Raw genomic sequence first — 15,674 nt, forward strand, 5'->3', positions numbered from 1 at the left:
TATTTTTGTTTTTATTTCCATTTCTCTAGGAGGTTGGTCAAAAAGGATCTTGCTGTGATTTATGTCATAGAGTATTCTGCCTATGTTTTCCTCTAAGAGTTTGATAGTTTCTGGCCTTACATTTAGGTCTTTAATCCATTTTCAGCTTATTTTTGTGTATGGTGTTAGGGAGTGATCTAATCTCATACTTTTACATGTACCTATCCAGTTTTCCCAGCACCACTTATTGAAGAGGCTGTCCTTTCTCCACTGTATATTCCTGCCTCCCTTATCAAAGATAAGGTGACCATATGTGCGTGGGTTTATCTCTGGGCTTTCTATCCTGTTCCTTTGATCTGTATTTCTGTTTTTGTGCCAGTACCATACTGTCTTGATTACTGTAGCTTTGTAGTACAGTCCGAAGTCTGGGAGCCTGATCCTCCAGCTGCATTTTTCATTCTCAAGATTGCTTTGTCTATTCGGGGTCTTGTGTTTCCATACAAATTGTGAAATTTTTTGCTCTAGTTCTGTGAAAAATGCCAGTGGTAGTTTGATAGGGATTGCATTGAATCTGTAGATTGCTTTGGGTAGTAGAGTCATTTTCACAATGTTGATTCTTCCAATCCAAGAACATGGTATATCTCTCCATCTATTTGTATCATCTTTAATTTCTTTCATCAGTGTCCTATAATTTTCTGCATACAGGTCTTTTGTCTCCTTAGGTAGGTTTATTCCTTGATATTTTATTCTTTTTGTTGCAATGGTAAATGGGAGTGTTTTCTTGATTTCACTTTCAGATTTTTCATCCTTAGTGTATAGGAATGCCAGAGATTTCTGTGCATTAATTTTGTATCTTGCTACTTTACCAAATTCATTGATTAGCTCTAGTAGTTTTCTGGTAGCATCTTTAGGATTCTCTATGTATGGTATCATGTCATCTGCAAACAGTGACAGCTCTACTTCCTCTTTTCTGATTTGGATTCCTTTTATTTCCTTTTCTTCTCTGATTGCTGTGGCTAAACTTCCAAAACTATGTTGAATAAGAGTGGTGAGAGTGGGCAACCTTGTCTTGTTCCTGATCTTAGTGGAAATGCTTTCAGTTTTTCACTATTGAGGACGATGTTGGCTGTGGGTTTGTCATATATGGCCTTTATTATGTAGAGGAAAGTTCCCTCTATGCCTACTTTTTGGTGGGTTTTTTTATCATAAATGGGTGTTGAATTTTGTTGAAAGCTTTCTCTGCATCTATTGAGATGATCATATGGTTTTTCTCCTTTAGTTTGTTAATATGGTGTATCACATTGATTGATTTGCGTACATTGAAGAATCCTTACATTCCTGGAATAAACCCCACTTGATCATGGTGTATGATCCTTTTAATGTGCTGCTGGATTCTGTTTGCTAGTATTTTGTTGAGGATTTTTGCATCTATGTTCATCAGTGATATTGGCCTGTAGTTTCTTTCTTTGTGACATCCTTGTCTGGTTTTGGTATCAGAGTGATGGTGGCCTCGTAGAATGAGTTTTGGAGTGTTCCTCCCTCTGCTATATTTTGGAAGAGTTTGAGAAGGATAGGTGTTAGCTCTTCTCTAAATGTTTGATAGAATTCGCCTGTGAAGCCATCTGGTCCTGGGCTTTTGTTTGTTGGAAGATTTTTAATCACAGTTTCAATTTCAGTGCTTGTGATTGGTCTGTTCATATTTTCTATTTCTTCCTGATTCAGTCGTGGCAGGTTGTGCATTTCTCAGAATTTGTCCATTTCTTCCAGGTTGTCCATTTTATTGGCATAGAGTTGCTTGTAGTAATCTCTCACGATCTTTTGTATTTCTGCAGTGTCAGTTGATACTTCTCCTTTTTCATTTCTAATTCTACTGATTTGAATCTTCTCCCTTTTTTTCTTGATGAGTCTGGCTAATGGTTTATCAATTTTATCTTCTCAAAGAACCAGCTATTAGTTTTATTGATCTTTGCTATTGTTTCCTTCATTTCTTTTTCATTTATTTCTGATCTGATCTTTATGATTTCTTTCCTTATGTGAACTTTGGGGTATTTTTTGTATACCCCAAAGCAATTGTATTTCTCTAATTGCTTTAGGTGCAAGATTAGGTTGTTTATTCGAGGTGTTTCCTGTTTCCTGTTTCTTAAGGTAGGATTGTATTGCTATAAACTTCCCTCTTAGAATTTCTTTTGTTGCATCCCATAGGTTTTGTGTCGTCATGTCTCCATTGTCATTTGTTTCTCGGTATTTTTTGATTTCCTCTTTGATTTTTTCAGTGATCACTTCATTATTAAGTAGTGTATTGTTTAGCCTCCATGTGTTTGTATTTCTTACAGATATTTTCGTGTAATTGATATCTAGTCTCATAGCATTGTGGTCGGAAAAGATACTTGATACAATTTCAATTTTCTTAAATTTACCAAGGCTTGATTTGTGACCCAAGATATGATCTATCCTGGAGAATGTTCCATGAGCACTTGAGAAAAGTATTTATTCTGTTGTTTTTGGATGGAATGACCTCTATATATCAATTAAGTCCATCTTGTTTAATGTATCATTTAAAGCTTGTGTTTCGTTATTTATTTTTATTTTGGATGATCTGTACATTGGTGAAAGTGGGGTGTTAAATTCCTCTGCTATGAATGTGTTACTGTCGATTTCCCCTTTTATGGCTGTTAGTATTTGCCTTATGTATTGAGGTCCTCCTATGTTGGATGATAAATATTTGCAATTGTTATGTCTTCTTCTTGGATTGATCCCTTGATCATCGTGTTGTGTCCTTCTTTGTCTCTTCTCATAGTCTTTATTTTAAAGTCTATTTTGTCTGATATGAGAATTGCTACTCCAGCTTTCTTTTGGTTTCCATTTGCATGGAATATCTTTTTCCATCCCCTCACTTTCAATCTGTATGTGTCTCTAGGTCTAAAGTGGGTCTCTTGTAGACAGCATATATATGGGTCTTGTTTTTGTATCCATTCAGCCAGTCTGTGTCTTTTAGTTGGAGCATTTAAACCATTTACATGTAAGTTAATTATCAATATTTATGTTCCTATTCCCATTTTCTTAATTGTTTTGGGTTTCTTGTTATAGGTCTTTTCCTTCTCTTGTGTTTCTTGCCTAGAGAAGATCCTTTAGCATTTGTTGTAAAGCTCGTTTGGTGGTGCTGAACTCTCTCAGCTTTTGCTTGTCTGTAAAGGTTTTAATTTCTCCATCAAATGTGAACGAGATCCTTGCTGGGTAGAGTAATCTTGGTTGTAGGTTTTTCTCCTTTATCACTTTAAATATGTCCTGCCAGTTCCTTCTGGCTTTCAGAGTTTCTGCTGAAAGATCAGCTGTTAACCTTATGGGGATTCCCTTGTGTGTTATTTGTTGTTTTTCCTTGCTGCTTTTAATATGTTTTCTTTGTATTTAATTTTTGATAGTTTGATTAATATGTGTCTTGGTGTGTTTCTCCTTGGATGTATTCTGTATGGGACTCTCTGTGCTTCCTGGACTTGATTAACTATTTCCTTTCCCGTATTAGGGATGTTTTCAACTATAATCTCTTCAAATATTTTCTCAGTCCCTTTCTTTTTCTCTTCTTCTTTTGGAACCCCTATAATTCAAATATTTGTGTGTTTAATGTCGTCCCAGAAGTCTCTGAGACTATCTTCAGTTCTTTTCATTTTTTTTTCTCTTTATTTTGCTCTGCAGTAGTTATTTCCACTACTTTATCTTCCAGGTCACTTATCCGTTCTTCTGCCTCAGTTATTCTGCTATTGATCCCATCTAGAGTATTTTTAATTTCATTTCTTGTGTTGTTCATTGTTGTTTGTTTCATCTTTAGTTCTTCTAAGTCCTTGTTAAATGTTTCTTGCATTTTCTCTATTCTATTTCCAAGATTTTGGATCATCTTTACTATCATTATTCTGAATTCTTTTTCAGGTAGACTGCCTATTTCCTCTTCATTTGTTAGGTCTGCTGGGTTTTTATTTTGCTCCTTCATCTGCTGTGTGTTTTTCCATCTTCTCATTTTGCTTATCTTACTGTGTTTGGGGTCTCCTTTTTGCAGGCTGCAGGTTCGTAGTTCCTGTTGTTTTTGGTGTCTGTCCCCAGTGGCTAAAGTTGGTTCAGTGGGTTGTGTATGCTTCCTGGCAGAGGGGACTAGTGCCTGTGTTCTGGTGGATGAGGCTGGATCTTGTCTCTCTGGTGGGCATGTCCATGTCTGGTGGTGTGTTTTGGGGTGTCTGTGGACTTATTATGATTTTAGGCAGCCTCTCTGCTAATGGGTGGGGTTGTGTTCCTGCCTTGCTAGTTGTTTGGCATAGGGTGTCCAGCACTGTAGCTTGCTGGTCATTGAGTGAAGCTGGATGTTGGTGTTGAGATGGAGATCTCTGGGAGATTTTCGCCATTTGATATTATGTGGAGCTGGGAGGTCTCTAGTGGACCAGTGTCCTGAAGTTGGCTCTCTCACGTCAGAGGCACAGCACTGACTGCTGGCTGCAGCACCAAGAGCCTTTCATCCGCACGGCTCAGAATAAACGGGAGAAAAAGTAGAAAGAAAGAAAAAAAAAGAGAGAGAGAGACAGAGAGAGAGAGAGACAGAGAGAGAGAGAGGAAGGAAGGAAGGAAGGAAGGAAGGAAGGAAGGAAGAAAGAAAGAAAGAAAGAAAGAAAGAAAGAAAGAAAGAAAGAAAGAAAGAAAGAAAGGGAAAGAAAAGAAAGAAAGAAAGAGGATAATAGAAAATAAAGTAAGGTAAAATAAAGTAAGGTAAAATAAAATAAAGTTATTAAAATAAAAAAATAATTATAAAGAAAATATTTTTTAAAAATAGTAAAAAAAAAAAAAAAGACAAATAGAACCCTAGGACAAATGGTGAACGCAAAGCTATACAGACAAAATCTCACACAGAAGCATACACATACACACTCACAAAAAGAGGAAAAGGGGAAAAATAATAAATCTTGTTTTCAAAGTCCACCTTCTCAATTTGGGATGATTCGTTGTCTATTCAGGTATTCCAGAGATCCAGGGTACATAAAGTTGATTGGGGATATTTAATCCACTGCTTCTGAGGCTTCTGGGAGAGATTTCCCTTTCTCTTCTTTGTTCGCACAGCTCCTGGGGTTCAGCTTTGGATTTGGCCCCGCCTCTGCGTGTAGGTCGCCTGACGGTGTCTGTTCTCTCAGACAGGACGGGGTTAAAGGAGCTGCTGATTCGGGAGCTCTGGCTCACTCAGGCCGTTGGAGGGAGGGGTATGGAGTGCAGGGCGAGCCTGTGGCGTCAGAGGCCGGCGTGACGTTGCACCAGCCTGAGGCGCACTGTGCATTCTCCCAGGGATGTTGTCCCTGGATCCCGGGACCCTGGCAGTGGTGGGCTGCATAGGCTTCCCGGAAGCGGGGTGTGGATAGTGACCTGTGCTCACACACAGGCTTCTTGGTGGCGGCAGCAACAGCCTTAGCGTCTCTTGCCTGTCTCTGGGGTCCGCGCTGTTTGGCACGGCTCGCGCCCGTCTCTGGAGCTCCTTTAAGCAGCGCTCTTAATCCCCTCTCCTCGCGCACCAGGAAACAAAGAGGGAAGAAAAAGTCTCTTGCCTCTTCGGCAGCTGCAGACTTTTCCCCGGACTCCCTCCCGGCTAGCCGTGGTGCACTAACCCATTCAGGCTGTGTTCACGCCGCCAGCTCCAGTCCTCTCCCTGCGCTCCGACCGAAGCCCGACCCTCAGCTCCCAGCCCCGCCCGCCCTGGCGGGTGAGCAGACAAGCCTCTCGGGCTGGTGAGTGCTGGTCGGCACCGATCCTCTGTGTGGGAATCTCTGCGCTTTGCCCTCTGCAACCCTGTTGCTGCACTCTCCTCCGCGGCTCCTTGTTAACTGGGTTTTTGTCCTCAGCCTCCCTGCTAGATGCACATCCCTGAGGGCAGGACTAGCACAGAACTGTGTTAGTGGTTAGAAAATGGCTGCTGAGTTATTTTCTTGATTCCCTGGTTTCATTATGGATTCCCCCTATAAGAAGCTACCCACTCAAGAAAGAGGTGGAAAATGTATATTTCTTCAATATCGCATTGCTTGACTCTTGGTGGATATCCCTATCAGGATCTATCATTTCTACAGATTCTAGTCTAAATGATCTGTACAGGGAATGCTAATTGCTGTTTGGGGGAAGGGATTGGAACATGATATCCCATTCTGGCTTCATTCAGAGTCTTTGAACATGGAGATGCCTTTCAAATTCCATAGAATGTGGCTACCTTTAGAAACAGAGGTGGTCCTTGGAAGCCCACGGGGCTTTCTTTACCCTAGCATGGGAAAGAAGTGAGATTTCAGTTTGTCTCATCCCCTGCAACACAGACACTCAGCATGGCTTCTTTTGATCTTGGGAAGATGGAAGTGAGGAGGAAAACTAGGCAGAGTGAATTGGCGATCATTGGTTGGCAATGAGCTCCACCACATCAACGTTCATGTTGGGTTTTGTGAGTACCAGCTGACTGCAAGCCGGGGTAGGTCCTTGAGGAAAATAGCATGGCCAGATTCCAGCCTGCAAGTCAGATCAAATGCAAGACCAGGATCTTGGCATGGGGAAATAACCAAAGGGGCTCTCAATACTAACCTTTTTTTCCTTTCAAGAAAAACTGACCGGATATCTTTTCAGCTATGAGATATCTGGAGACTGGAATGGAAGAAGCAGGCTCTGTAAATCTTGCTGCAGATTCTATCAGAGTTTTGAGTCTCAATCTCTATGACTGTGGTGGTATGAAAAGATTTTGCAGGATTCACAAACAGCATGTTTCTAGTTATCCTGCCCCTCCCACTCCCCTTAAGAAACTTTTTAGTCCTTTCCCATTTAAACTAACCTGTGAGGCATCTATTGCCTTAATAAGGGGTTGGTAGGGCAGAAAAGCAGAGGGAAACGTTTAAAAGCTTGGATTTTTGAGTATCAAAATTCAAGGCCTTGGAGGATGATTGATTATCAGAAGCAATTCCCCCCACCCCCCGACTAAATAAAAATCCTATGAGTTGGAAGAGGGAAAAGAGAGAATCAAAGAGTGGGTGAAACACAGAGGTAAACTCTAGTGTGGGTTCTAGGAAGGTATCTTGAGTTCCTGTCAATCATTCCAGGGTGGGGTAACATCATTATGGAACCCCTAGGTAGGTTAGAGGGTGCTTCAAGAACAATTGTTTCTTACTGCTAGACTGGAGCCTGGGGAATTGGCAAGTCTGTAGAATCCCCTTGAGGCCAGTGTGGCATGGAAAGGAGTAGATTAGAAATGGCTGCTTGGCATTTCTTTAGGCAGAAACATCCTGGATCAGTCTTACAGTTTTACTTAGACTCTAATCTTAGAGTCTAGAGTTTCTTAGAGCTTCCAGGAATGGTAGACAGCAGCTGAAATTCCTTAGAGCCCCATAAAAGAGTGTGGAAGTAGCTGAGAGCCAGCCTTGAGGACCCCAGTGATGGGGGTGAGGGGATGTAAGATGACCTTACTTCAGTCTCTACCTTGCAGCAGATGTTTTTTCCTTGTAGAAGATTAAGAAGTGGTGACTGCAATTTCTTGAAAAATCCAGACTAATCTTTGCCCAGGGATACTTTCCAGCCCTTTGACTTGTGACCTTGTGGTAGAATTTCCACCTCTTAGCCCCTTCATCCTCAGAAAGCAGGTAGTGTGATGTTCTAGGTCTGCACTGTGCAGTATAGTAGCCACTAGATGCAAGTGACCATTTAAGTTAATTATAATCAAATTAAATTAAAAATTCAGTTCCTCACTTGCACTAGCCACATTCTGAGTGCTCAAAAGCCACATGTGGCTAGTGGCTACTATATTGAACAGCACAGTATAGAGCTGTTTCCAGCTCTATACTGTGCTGTTCACTGTGCTATATCACTGGAAGTTCTATTGATCAGTGCTATGGCCTTTGTCACTACTTCTGCTAAGGCAATGACCACTAACCACCTCCTTTTCCCCCGACACCCACACACCCACCCACAAGCGGGTTGAGTCCAGAGAATTCTGTCACCAGTCTCTGAGCTGGCATTTTCCTGGATGTGGCCATGTTCAATTAGTGGTGTTCTTTTGCTGACACTTCCTAGTCTCCATGCTGCTCTCACCACCATCACCACCAGAGCCCACAGAGTTGTGAGTGACATGATGTTAAGAGATCCTCCCAGAGGCTGGTTGTCCTGGTCAAACAGGAATAGGAGGCTCTTCATTCAGAATCTAGATTTTCATCAATTTCCAGAATCCACCATTCCCATCAAAACTATCAGCTGATGTCAAGTCTCCTAAGACTAGAAAAGGAGAGGCCAGCACCCTCCATTGGAGACAGAAGTCACAGAGGATGGTGCTTGGACCCCGGCCCCACCCATTCTTAGCAGGGGCTGTGAACACCTCCTTTCTTTTCTGAGAAATGAGATAACTATACCCGCCTTATAAAATTGATTGTGGGGATAAATGTAAAATACCGAGGACAATGGCTGAGATATAATTGAGCCTCAGTAAATAACAGCTGCTATTTTTATTTCTCAGCTGCCCTCTGGGATAATCTGCACTTTTAGGGTAGAGCAGTAAGAGGGAGGAAATACAGCAGTAGCTCCCTGCACCACAGGTCACTCGATCTTGCCATCTGGCATAATGAGAAATCATCCTGCTTAATTTATGAAAACTGCCTCATGCTTCAGGCTCTACCTGGTTTACTCTGGTGGGTGTTGGGCTTTTTTCAGGTGTGGTGGTGGCTTCATGTGCCTGGATGGGTGCATTTAAAAGCAATCCTTGGGGTCTGCCTTGAGGGTCTTTTGGAGAAGGAATCCCAAATGTCTTTTCAGAAGAGTTGAACACAGGATACATGTATACAATGGGATATTACTCAGCCATCAAAAATAATGAAATAATGCCATTTTTTAGCAACATGGATAGATCTAGAGATTATCATACTAAGTGAAGTCAGACACAGAAAGACAAATATTATGATATCACTTATATGTGGAATCTAAAAAATAATACAAATGAACTTATTTACAAAGCAGAAATAGACTCATAGACATAGAAAACAAATTTATGGTTACCAAAGGGAAAGGGGAAGGAAGGGTAAATTGAGAGTATGGGATTAACAGAGCACACTACCATATATAAAATAAATAAACAACAAGGATTTATTGTATAGCACAGAGAACTATATTCAATATCTTATAATAAGCTATAATGGAAAAGAATAAAGAAGAATATAGGTAAATACATATATGTATGTATAACCAAATCACTTTGGTGTCCACTTGAAACTAACACAATATTGTAAATTAACTATACTTCAATTAAAAATTATCAGTCCAGAGTGACTTATTTAGATTAGGCTAAAAGGAGATGGCAGAATAATAAGACACTTTCAGTTCTAGTCTTCCTTATGTAATCTTAGGCGCAATTTGGTCAATCCTAGATGATGTGTATTGTTAGAGTGACTCTGAGTATCAGACCTTCCCCCTGGCAATGTTGTCTACCTTTTTAGGCTACTGGACAGGTAATTGACTTAATGCATTAGAAACATTTAATGTACTTTTTATGTATAAGATGTTATCTTAAGCAGTGTCAGGACTAAAGAATTAAAAAAGATATTGTCTGTAAGGAATATATCTGAATAAAGAATATAACATATGGACCCAAACATGATTAATACAGTGAGTATAAGCGCCGTGAGAGCAAAGGATTGTGGAATCTAGTGAGAAACCATCACTCCTGGTGAAGTAGTGGAGGAAATGTGGCTCAGTGGACTCTCCACTGACTCACCACTGAACTTGCTAGTGCATTAAGCCCCTCCCAGCCCAGCGTCTGCCTGTGAGGCTCCAGTGGAGGGGTCAACCTGGATTTGAAAGATGCTTTAATATGATCATCCTGGGGATAACAGGGATTGGTAAGACATCACATGGGAACTATTATGTGAACTAGATATTGAGCCATTGGCACAAATCCAAGCTTAATGAACTAATCATAGAGAGCACCAAGGTTTCTATAATATTTGTGCTTGATGTTAAAAGATGGGTGGGATTTAAACCAAGGGAGGCAGTGACGTTATAACAGGGATGTCAGGTCAAAAGAATTGAAGCTAAGTGCCCAGCCATGTTCTATATGCAGGTCATGATGGGGAAAAGATTAGAGGTTGGCCAAGAACTTAATTTCTGATCACCAGGGATTCTGAAGGCAGGCCCAAACCCTGCCATGTCATGGTATTAAATACCTCCTTCCTTTGTTTGCACCACACCCCTTTATTTAGGGTAGAGGTTAAGAAACGTAATTTCTGGATCATACTATATGAGCATTTAAAATTTTAATAGACATTGGCAAATTGTCTTCTGGAATGACCATACTAATTTATACACTAGCAGCATATGAGAAAGCCAGTTACCCCATGCCCTCACACGAAATAATATCAAAAAAAATATTTACCATCCTGATAGGTCAAGATGGTCTTTGATTTTTTTTTTTTTTTCTTTGCGGTACACGGGCCTCTCACTGTTGTGGCCTCTCCTGTTGCAGAGCAACAGGCTCCGGACGTGCAGGCTCAGTGGCCATGGCTCACGGGCCCAGCCGCTCCACGGCATGTGGGATCTTCCCGGACTGGGGCATGAACCCGTGTCCCCTGCATCAGCAGGTGGACTCTCAACCACTGCGCCACCAGGGAAGCCCAGTCTTTGATTTTTAAAAGATTTTTATTTCCTTGACTACTAGTGAGATTGAACACTTATAGGACATTTGTGTTTCCTCTTTTATGAACTTCCCATTCATGTTATTTGCTTGGTTTTCTATCAGATTTACTGAGACAAGGATGGGAATGGCAGCCCCTGTATTTGCATAATTCAGCAGTTCTGGTTTCTCTTTTTTGTGTCAATAGGTAGGGATTCATTATATATTCTGACAGTAATTCTTTGTCATTTATAGCTATTTCAAATATTCTATTCTCTTTAGATTTTGTATATGCTGTTTTAGATTGCACAGATACTTTAATTTTGAAATAGTTAAATCTATCAATTTTTTGTTTTTTTTTTGCGGTATGCGGGCCTCTCACTGTTGTGGTCTCTCCCATTGTGGAGCACAGGCTCCGGATGCGCAGGCTCAGCGGCCATGGCTCACAGGCCCAGCCACTCCACGGCATGTGGGATCTTCCCGGACCGGGGCACGAACCCGCGTCCCCTGCATCTGCAGGTGGACTCTCAACCACTGAGCCACCAGGGAAGCCCTATCAATTTTTTTATTTACAGATTTTTGCATTTCAGATCTTTTAAGGAAATCCCCAAGCCGTGAGTCTGTTCTCCTGTTTTTCCTAAATCTTCATAGTTTTTTAACAGTTTTAACTATGTAAACCATGTAGGGTATGTATTCTTCACTGGTGAGAGGCAGTGAGTCAAATTCATTTCCAGATTGTCTCCTCAAACCATTAGTTGAATAGTCAAGCATTTCCCCTGTCATTTGCAATACTCTTCTTTAATATAGTCTAAGTCCCCCAATATATTCCAGTGTCTGTATATAGTTGCTCTTCTGAGTCTTTGATCTATTTATCTGGTCCTGTACAAATGCTGCACCTTTTTAAGTACTAGAGCTTTATTAACATGTTGATTTTTGAGAAGGCTACTCTTCCTGCATCGCAGTTTTAAATTTTTATGTTCAGAATTACCATGGCTATTCTTGAGCACTCCCGTTTGAATTTTGTAATCAGTTTTTGAATTTCCATAAAAACTCCTATTGAGATTTTCTTGGTGATTGCATTGCAATCATTTCAGGAAAAACATCACATTTTTCCAGTAGTTAGTCATCCAGTCTTGGAATATGGTAGGACTCTCTATTTTTCAAGTTATTATCTTTGTCTTTGAAGATGGCTTTACAGTTTTTCTTTACATAAATAATAGACATTTCTGTTAGGCATTTTTATGGATTATGTGTGTTGCTGCCATGAATAAGACGGCATCATTATTATTGTGATTTTTATTAAGTGTGAAATAATAAAACCCTTGTAAATGAACTCAGCTGAGTATAGCCTTCTCTGTAGCTATGACTTTGCATTTTGCTCTTTTAGAAATTTGAAAGCTAAGCAGGTAGGAATTTTCTATTCATCAGGACTCAAGCAACAGACCCATGTCCCTGTACTCAATGTGCCCCAGATAGAAGGATGTACAGATTTCTACCAGTAAGGGATGACTTATCAGATGTGATTCTGAGCCTACACAGGCAGGAAAGTGGTGAACATCAACTTACCACATTATTAATTTATACACACAACTACTGATGCTCTAATCGCCATGATGAGCCATCTACTCACACTAGTCTCTAGAAAAGATGACCTTATATTTAAAAAAAAAATAGGAAAAAGACAGTACAAGGATCTAATACCAAAAGTTTCAGGTAAATGTTTAGAAAGATCATTAAATGTTCTTCCAAAGAGTTGAGGATAGCACCAATTTGGTTGTATTTCAGCTTTAGTCTTATCGGGTTAGATAATTCATGAACTTGGTTTGATCTGAGGGTACATTTCTATTTTTTTTTTTTTTTTTTTTTTGTGGTACGCGGACCTCTCACTGTTGTGGCCTCTCCCGTTACGGAGCACAGGCTCCGGACGCGCAGACTCAGCGGCCATGGCTCACGGGCCTAGCCGCTCCGCGGCATGTGGGATCTTCCCGGACCGGGGCATGAACCCGTGTCCCATGCATCGGCAGGCGGACTCCCAACCACTGCGCCACCAGGGAAGCCCCTGAGGGTATATTTCAATGTATCTTGAAATTCTCAAAGCTAACCGTGGTCTGGACTCTGAGGGCATTTTTAAGAAGTGTGCAGTAGGTATTGGATATATCCATTTTTACTTCTGCAAGAGCTTTGTGTGAAAATTTCTTTTTCATGTGTGAAGATGTGAAACTGTTTTTCCAGGCCAGGAACAGCTTGTGGTCCTCTCTGGCAACCATCTTGTAATTCAGTAATAAGATGGTTTTAATTTTCCTCTGTGACAAAAGTGAAGTGAGCACTCCTGGGAAGTTACCTGTCATCTTCTGGATTTTTCTGGTAGTAAAATAAAGTTTTATGCCTTTCTTATCTCTACCTCACAGAAGTATTTCAAGCACCTAAAAAAATATGCCAGTGTAGACTGCCACCAAAACTCATAAATGAAGAGCTGCATATAAACTCATGTAACTAACAGATACCAATTACCTGGAGGCTTTGGGGGTGATAAACAGTAGACAATGATTGAGAAATAAAAACTTAGACCTGTGTTCATAACTATAAGAGCAAATAGAGTATTGGGCCACCCCAAAAAGGGAAAGGAAACATCCTTTATCACTCAGGATCCAAAAATCTGGACCCTAATTATCGCTTCTAGTTTGTTGTGAAATTGATGAGAATTAAATAAAGTGTTTGTAAACTCAATTTTTAGAGCCATTTTGAGCCAAATCTGCATATGACTCTTCGATAGCTTGGAGAGTTTAAGCACAAAAAATTGTTTAAATTTGCAAAGTGACTACATGATATCACATATTTGCGCACTATTTAAAATAAAATCCTCAAACCAGGAAATGTATTATTCACTTGAAATACTTGCAGAATTGACTTTACCACGAAATCCTATGTCTTTTATAGATCTATTCTTATACAAAGATCAAGAGGATTGGTGTCTGTGTGGTATAAAACTATCTTAGTTGTAGCTTCTCAGAAGTACATGATGTTTATAAGGGTTGGATGCATGCTGATTTTGGAAAGGAATTAATACATAATTTGAATTCAGAGTACAAGCTTTTAAAAAATATGATCTAATTTAGAGAAGCATTTCTGAAATACCTCTGGGGAAAAATTTCTTTTATTAATCCAATCAGCCATTGGATGTCATTCTTCCAATAAAATTATGTTTATCTGCCAATGGGTGACTCTGCTTCTTATGCATGTAATTTCAGTGGGTGCAAACGGTGATGGTAAATAATTGTCCTCAGGGAGATAATTGCTCTTATAATTATTTACCCATGCAAGCTAGCTCAGTTAAAAATTTAATCCTCTGGGCTTCCCTGGTGGCGCAGTGGTTGAGAGTCTGCCTGCTGATGCAGGGGACACGGGTTCGTGCCCCGGTCCGGGAGGATCCCACATGCCGCGGAGCGGCTGGGCCCGTGAGCCATGGCCGCTGAGCCTGCGCGTCCGGAGCCTGTGCTCTGCAACGGGAGAGGCCACAACAGTGAGAGGCCCGCGTACCGCAAAAACAAAAAAAATTAATCCTCTGTCAGATGACCTGGCAACATGAGAGAATGTGTTTTCTATGTACTCAAGTGGAGGAAGAGACCTTGCATTTCTTAGACATTTTCTGGGTGCCAGGCACAGTGCTAAGTGCCTTATATACACTGTTCCACTGAATCCCACAATCTTCCTATGAAGTGGGCATGATTATCTTCACTTTATTTATGAGAACCCCTCGGTCCTGTAGATGGCAACTAGAGGAACCTAGATTGAAACCCAGGCTAACAGGCTGGTATGAAATAAATCCTATTTCACAGAGTGTTTGCAAGGCTTCAGTGAGGAGGCAGAACTTGTAAAGGATTTAGCCCAGTGCTTGGTACATTGCTATGTTTATCCTCATGTCTGTCATAGAGACTTGACTTCTGTGATCACTGCCTGCTTCCTTCCAGAAACCCATTCCAATGGACAGGGCAAAACCTCATACCTGGATCCTAAATGAGAGAGAGAGTTCTTCAGAGGCCTTTGCATGGCCTACCTCCTTGAGAATGTCTTTATCTGTCTGCTCTGGTCCTTAAGGATTCTCTCCTCTCTGAATTCCCATCACTGTCATGTCTCCATTTCTTAATAATAGTGCCTGGATGTAGAGTGTATTGTAGAGTTCTTTTTAGTATATAGAGGCTTGCTTTTCCTCAATCCAGATTGTAGATTTACTGTGTACAGGGCTTCCTTGGATCTCTCCACAGGGTCTCCTAGGGTACAGGGCTCCATACCAGACCCTGGATCGATACTCTTTGATCAAGTGTGAAACCTACAAGTCATTAGCTACCTGAAGCCTAGAAGGTGCTGAGGGCTCAGGCTCAAGGTAGCTGTTTGTTTTGAAAAGGTGGGAGACTTCTTTTGAGGAATTGTCATCTAACATCAGTGTCACCCATTGGCTGGCCTTCCTCTTTTGATGATCTTTGTATAATGTGGTGATGTGGCATGCCAGGGGAGATCTTTGGGGTTTTTCCCTCTTCAGAGAAACTGGCACTGACAGCTCCTCCCTCCTTCCCCACATCCCATCTGTGCCCCCGCCAAAAGGCTGGAGAAGGGGGTGAGAGGTCACCATTTTGCAGGGAGAAGTGATGTTTACGAAGAGTGACATTGACTGGTTTTCAGTCCCAATGTTAAGGGAATGGGGTCCCCAAAGCAATTGCTGGTAAAATTTGCAGTTACATTAAGAAGGGGAGGCTGACATCTTGCACACGGGGTGCCGGGGCTTGCAGCCTTGTCCTGCCGCTATCAGAGCATGCTGGGGAGAGGTGAGGGAGTACACTGGCAAGATGGGCCAGGGAGGAGGGAGGCAACGACAGACCTTGGAACCAATCTGTTACAGAGAGCTGGGGATGATGGCCCTGCTCCTACCCCAGGCCTGAGCTCAGGTGAGGTGGTAGGCTGAGGGTTTCCTAGGGAGTCACAGAGCCCAGGGGAGCTCCTGGGACGGGCTCCTTCTTTAGTTGGGCTTCCTGGGGCCTGTCTGCTTCCACACCAGTACTTT

This window comes from Leucopleurus acutus, assembly GCF_964270905.1.
Source record: "Leucopleurus acutus genome assembly, chromosome: 1".
Lineage (NCBI taxonomy): Eukaryota > Metazoa > Chordata > Mammalia > Artiodactyla > Delphinidae > Leucopleurus > Leucopleurus acutus.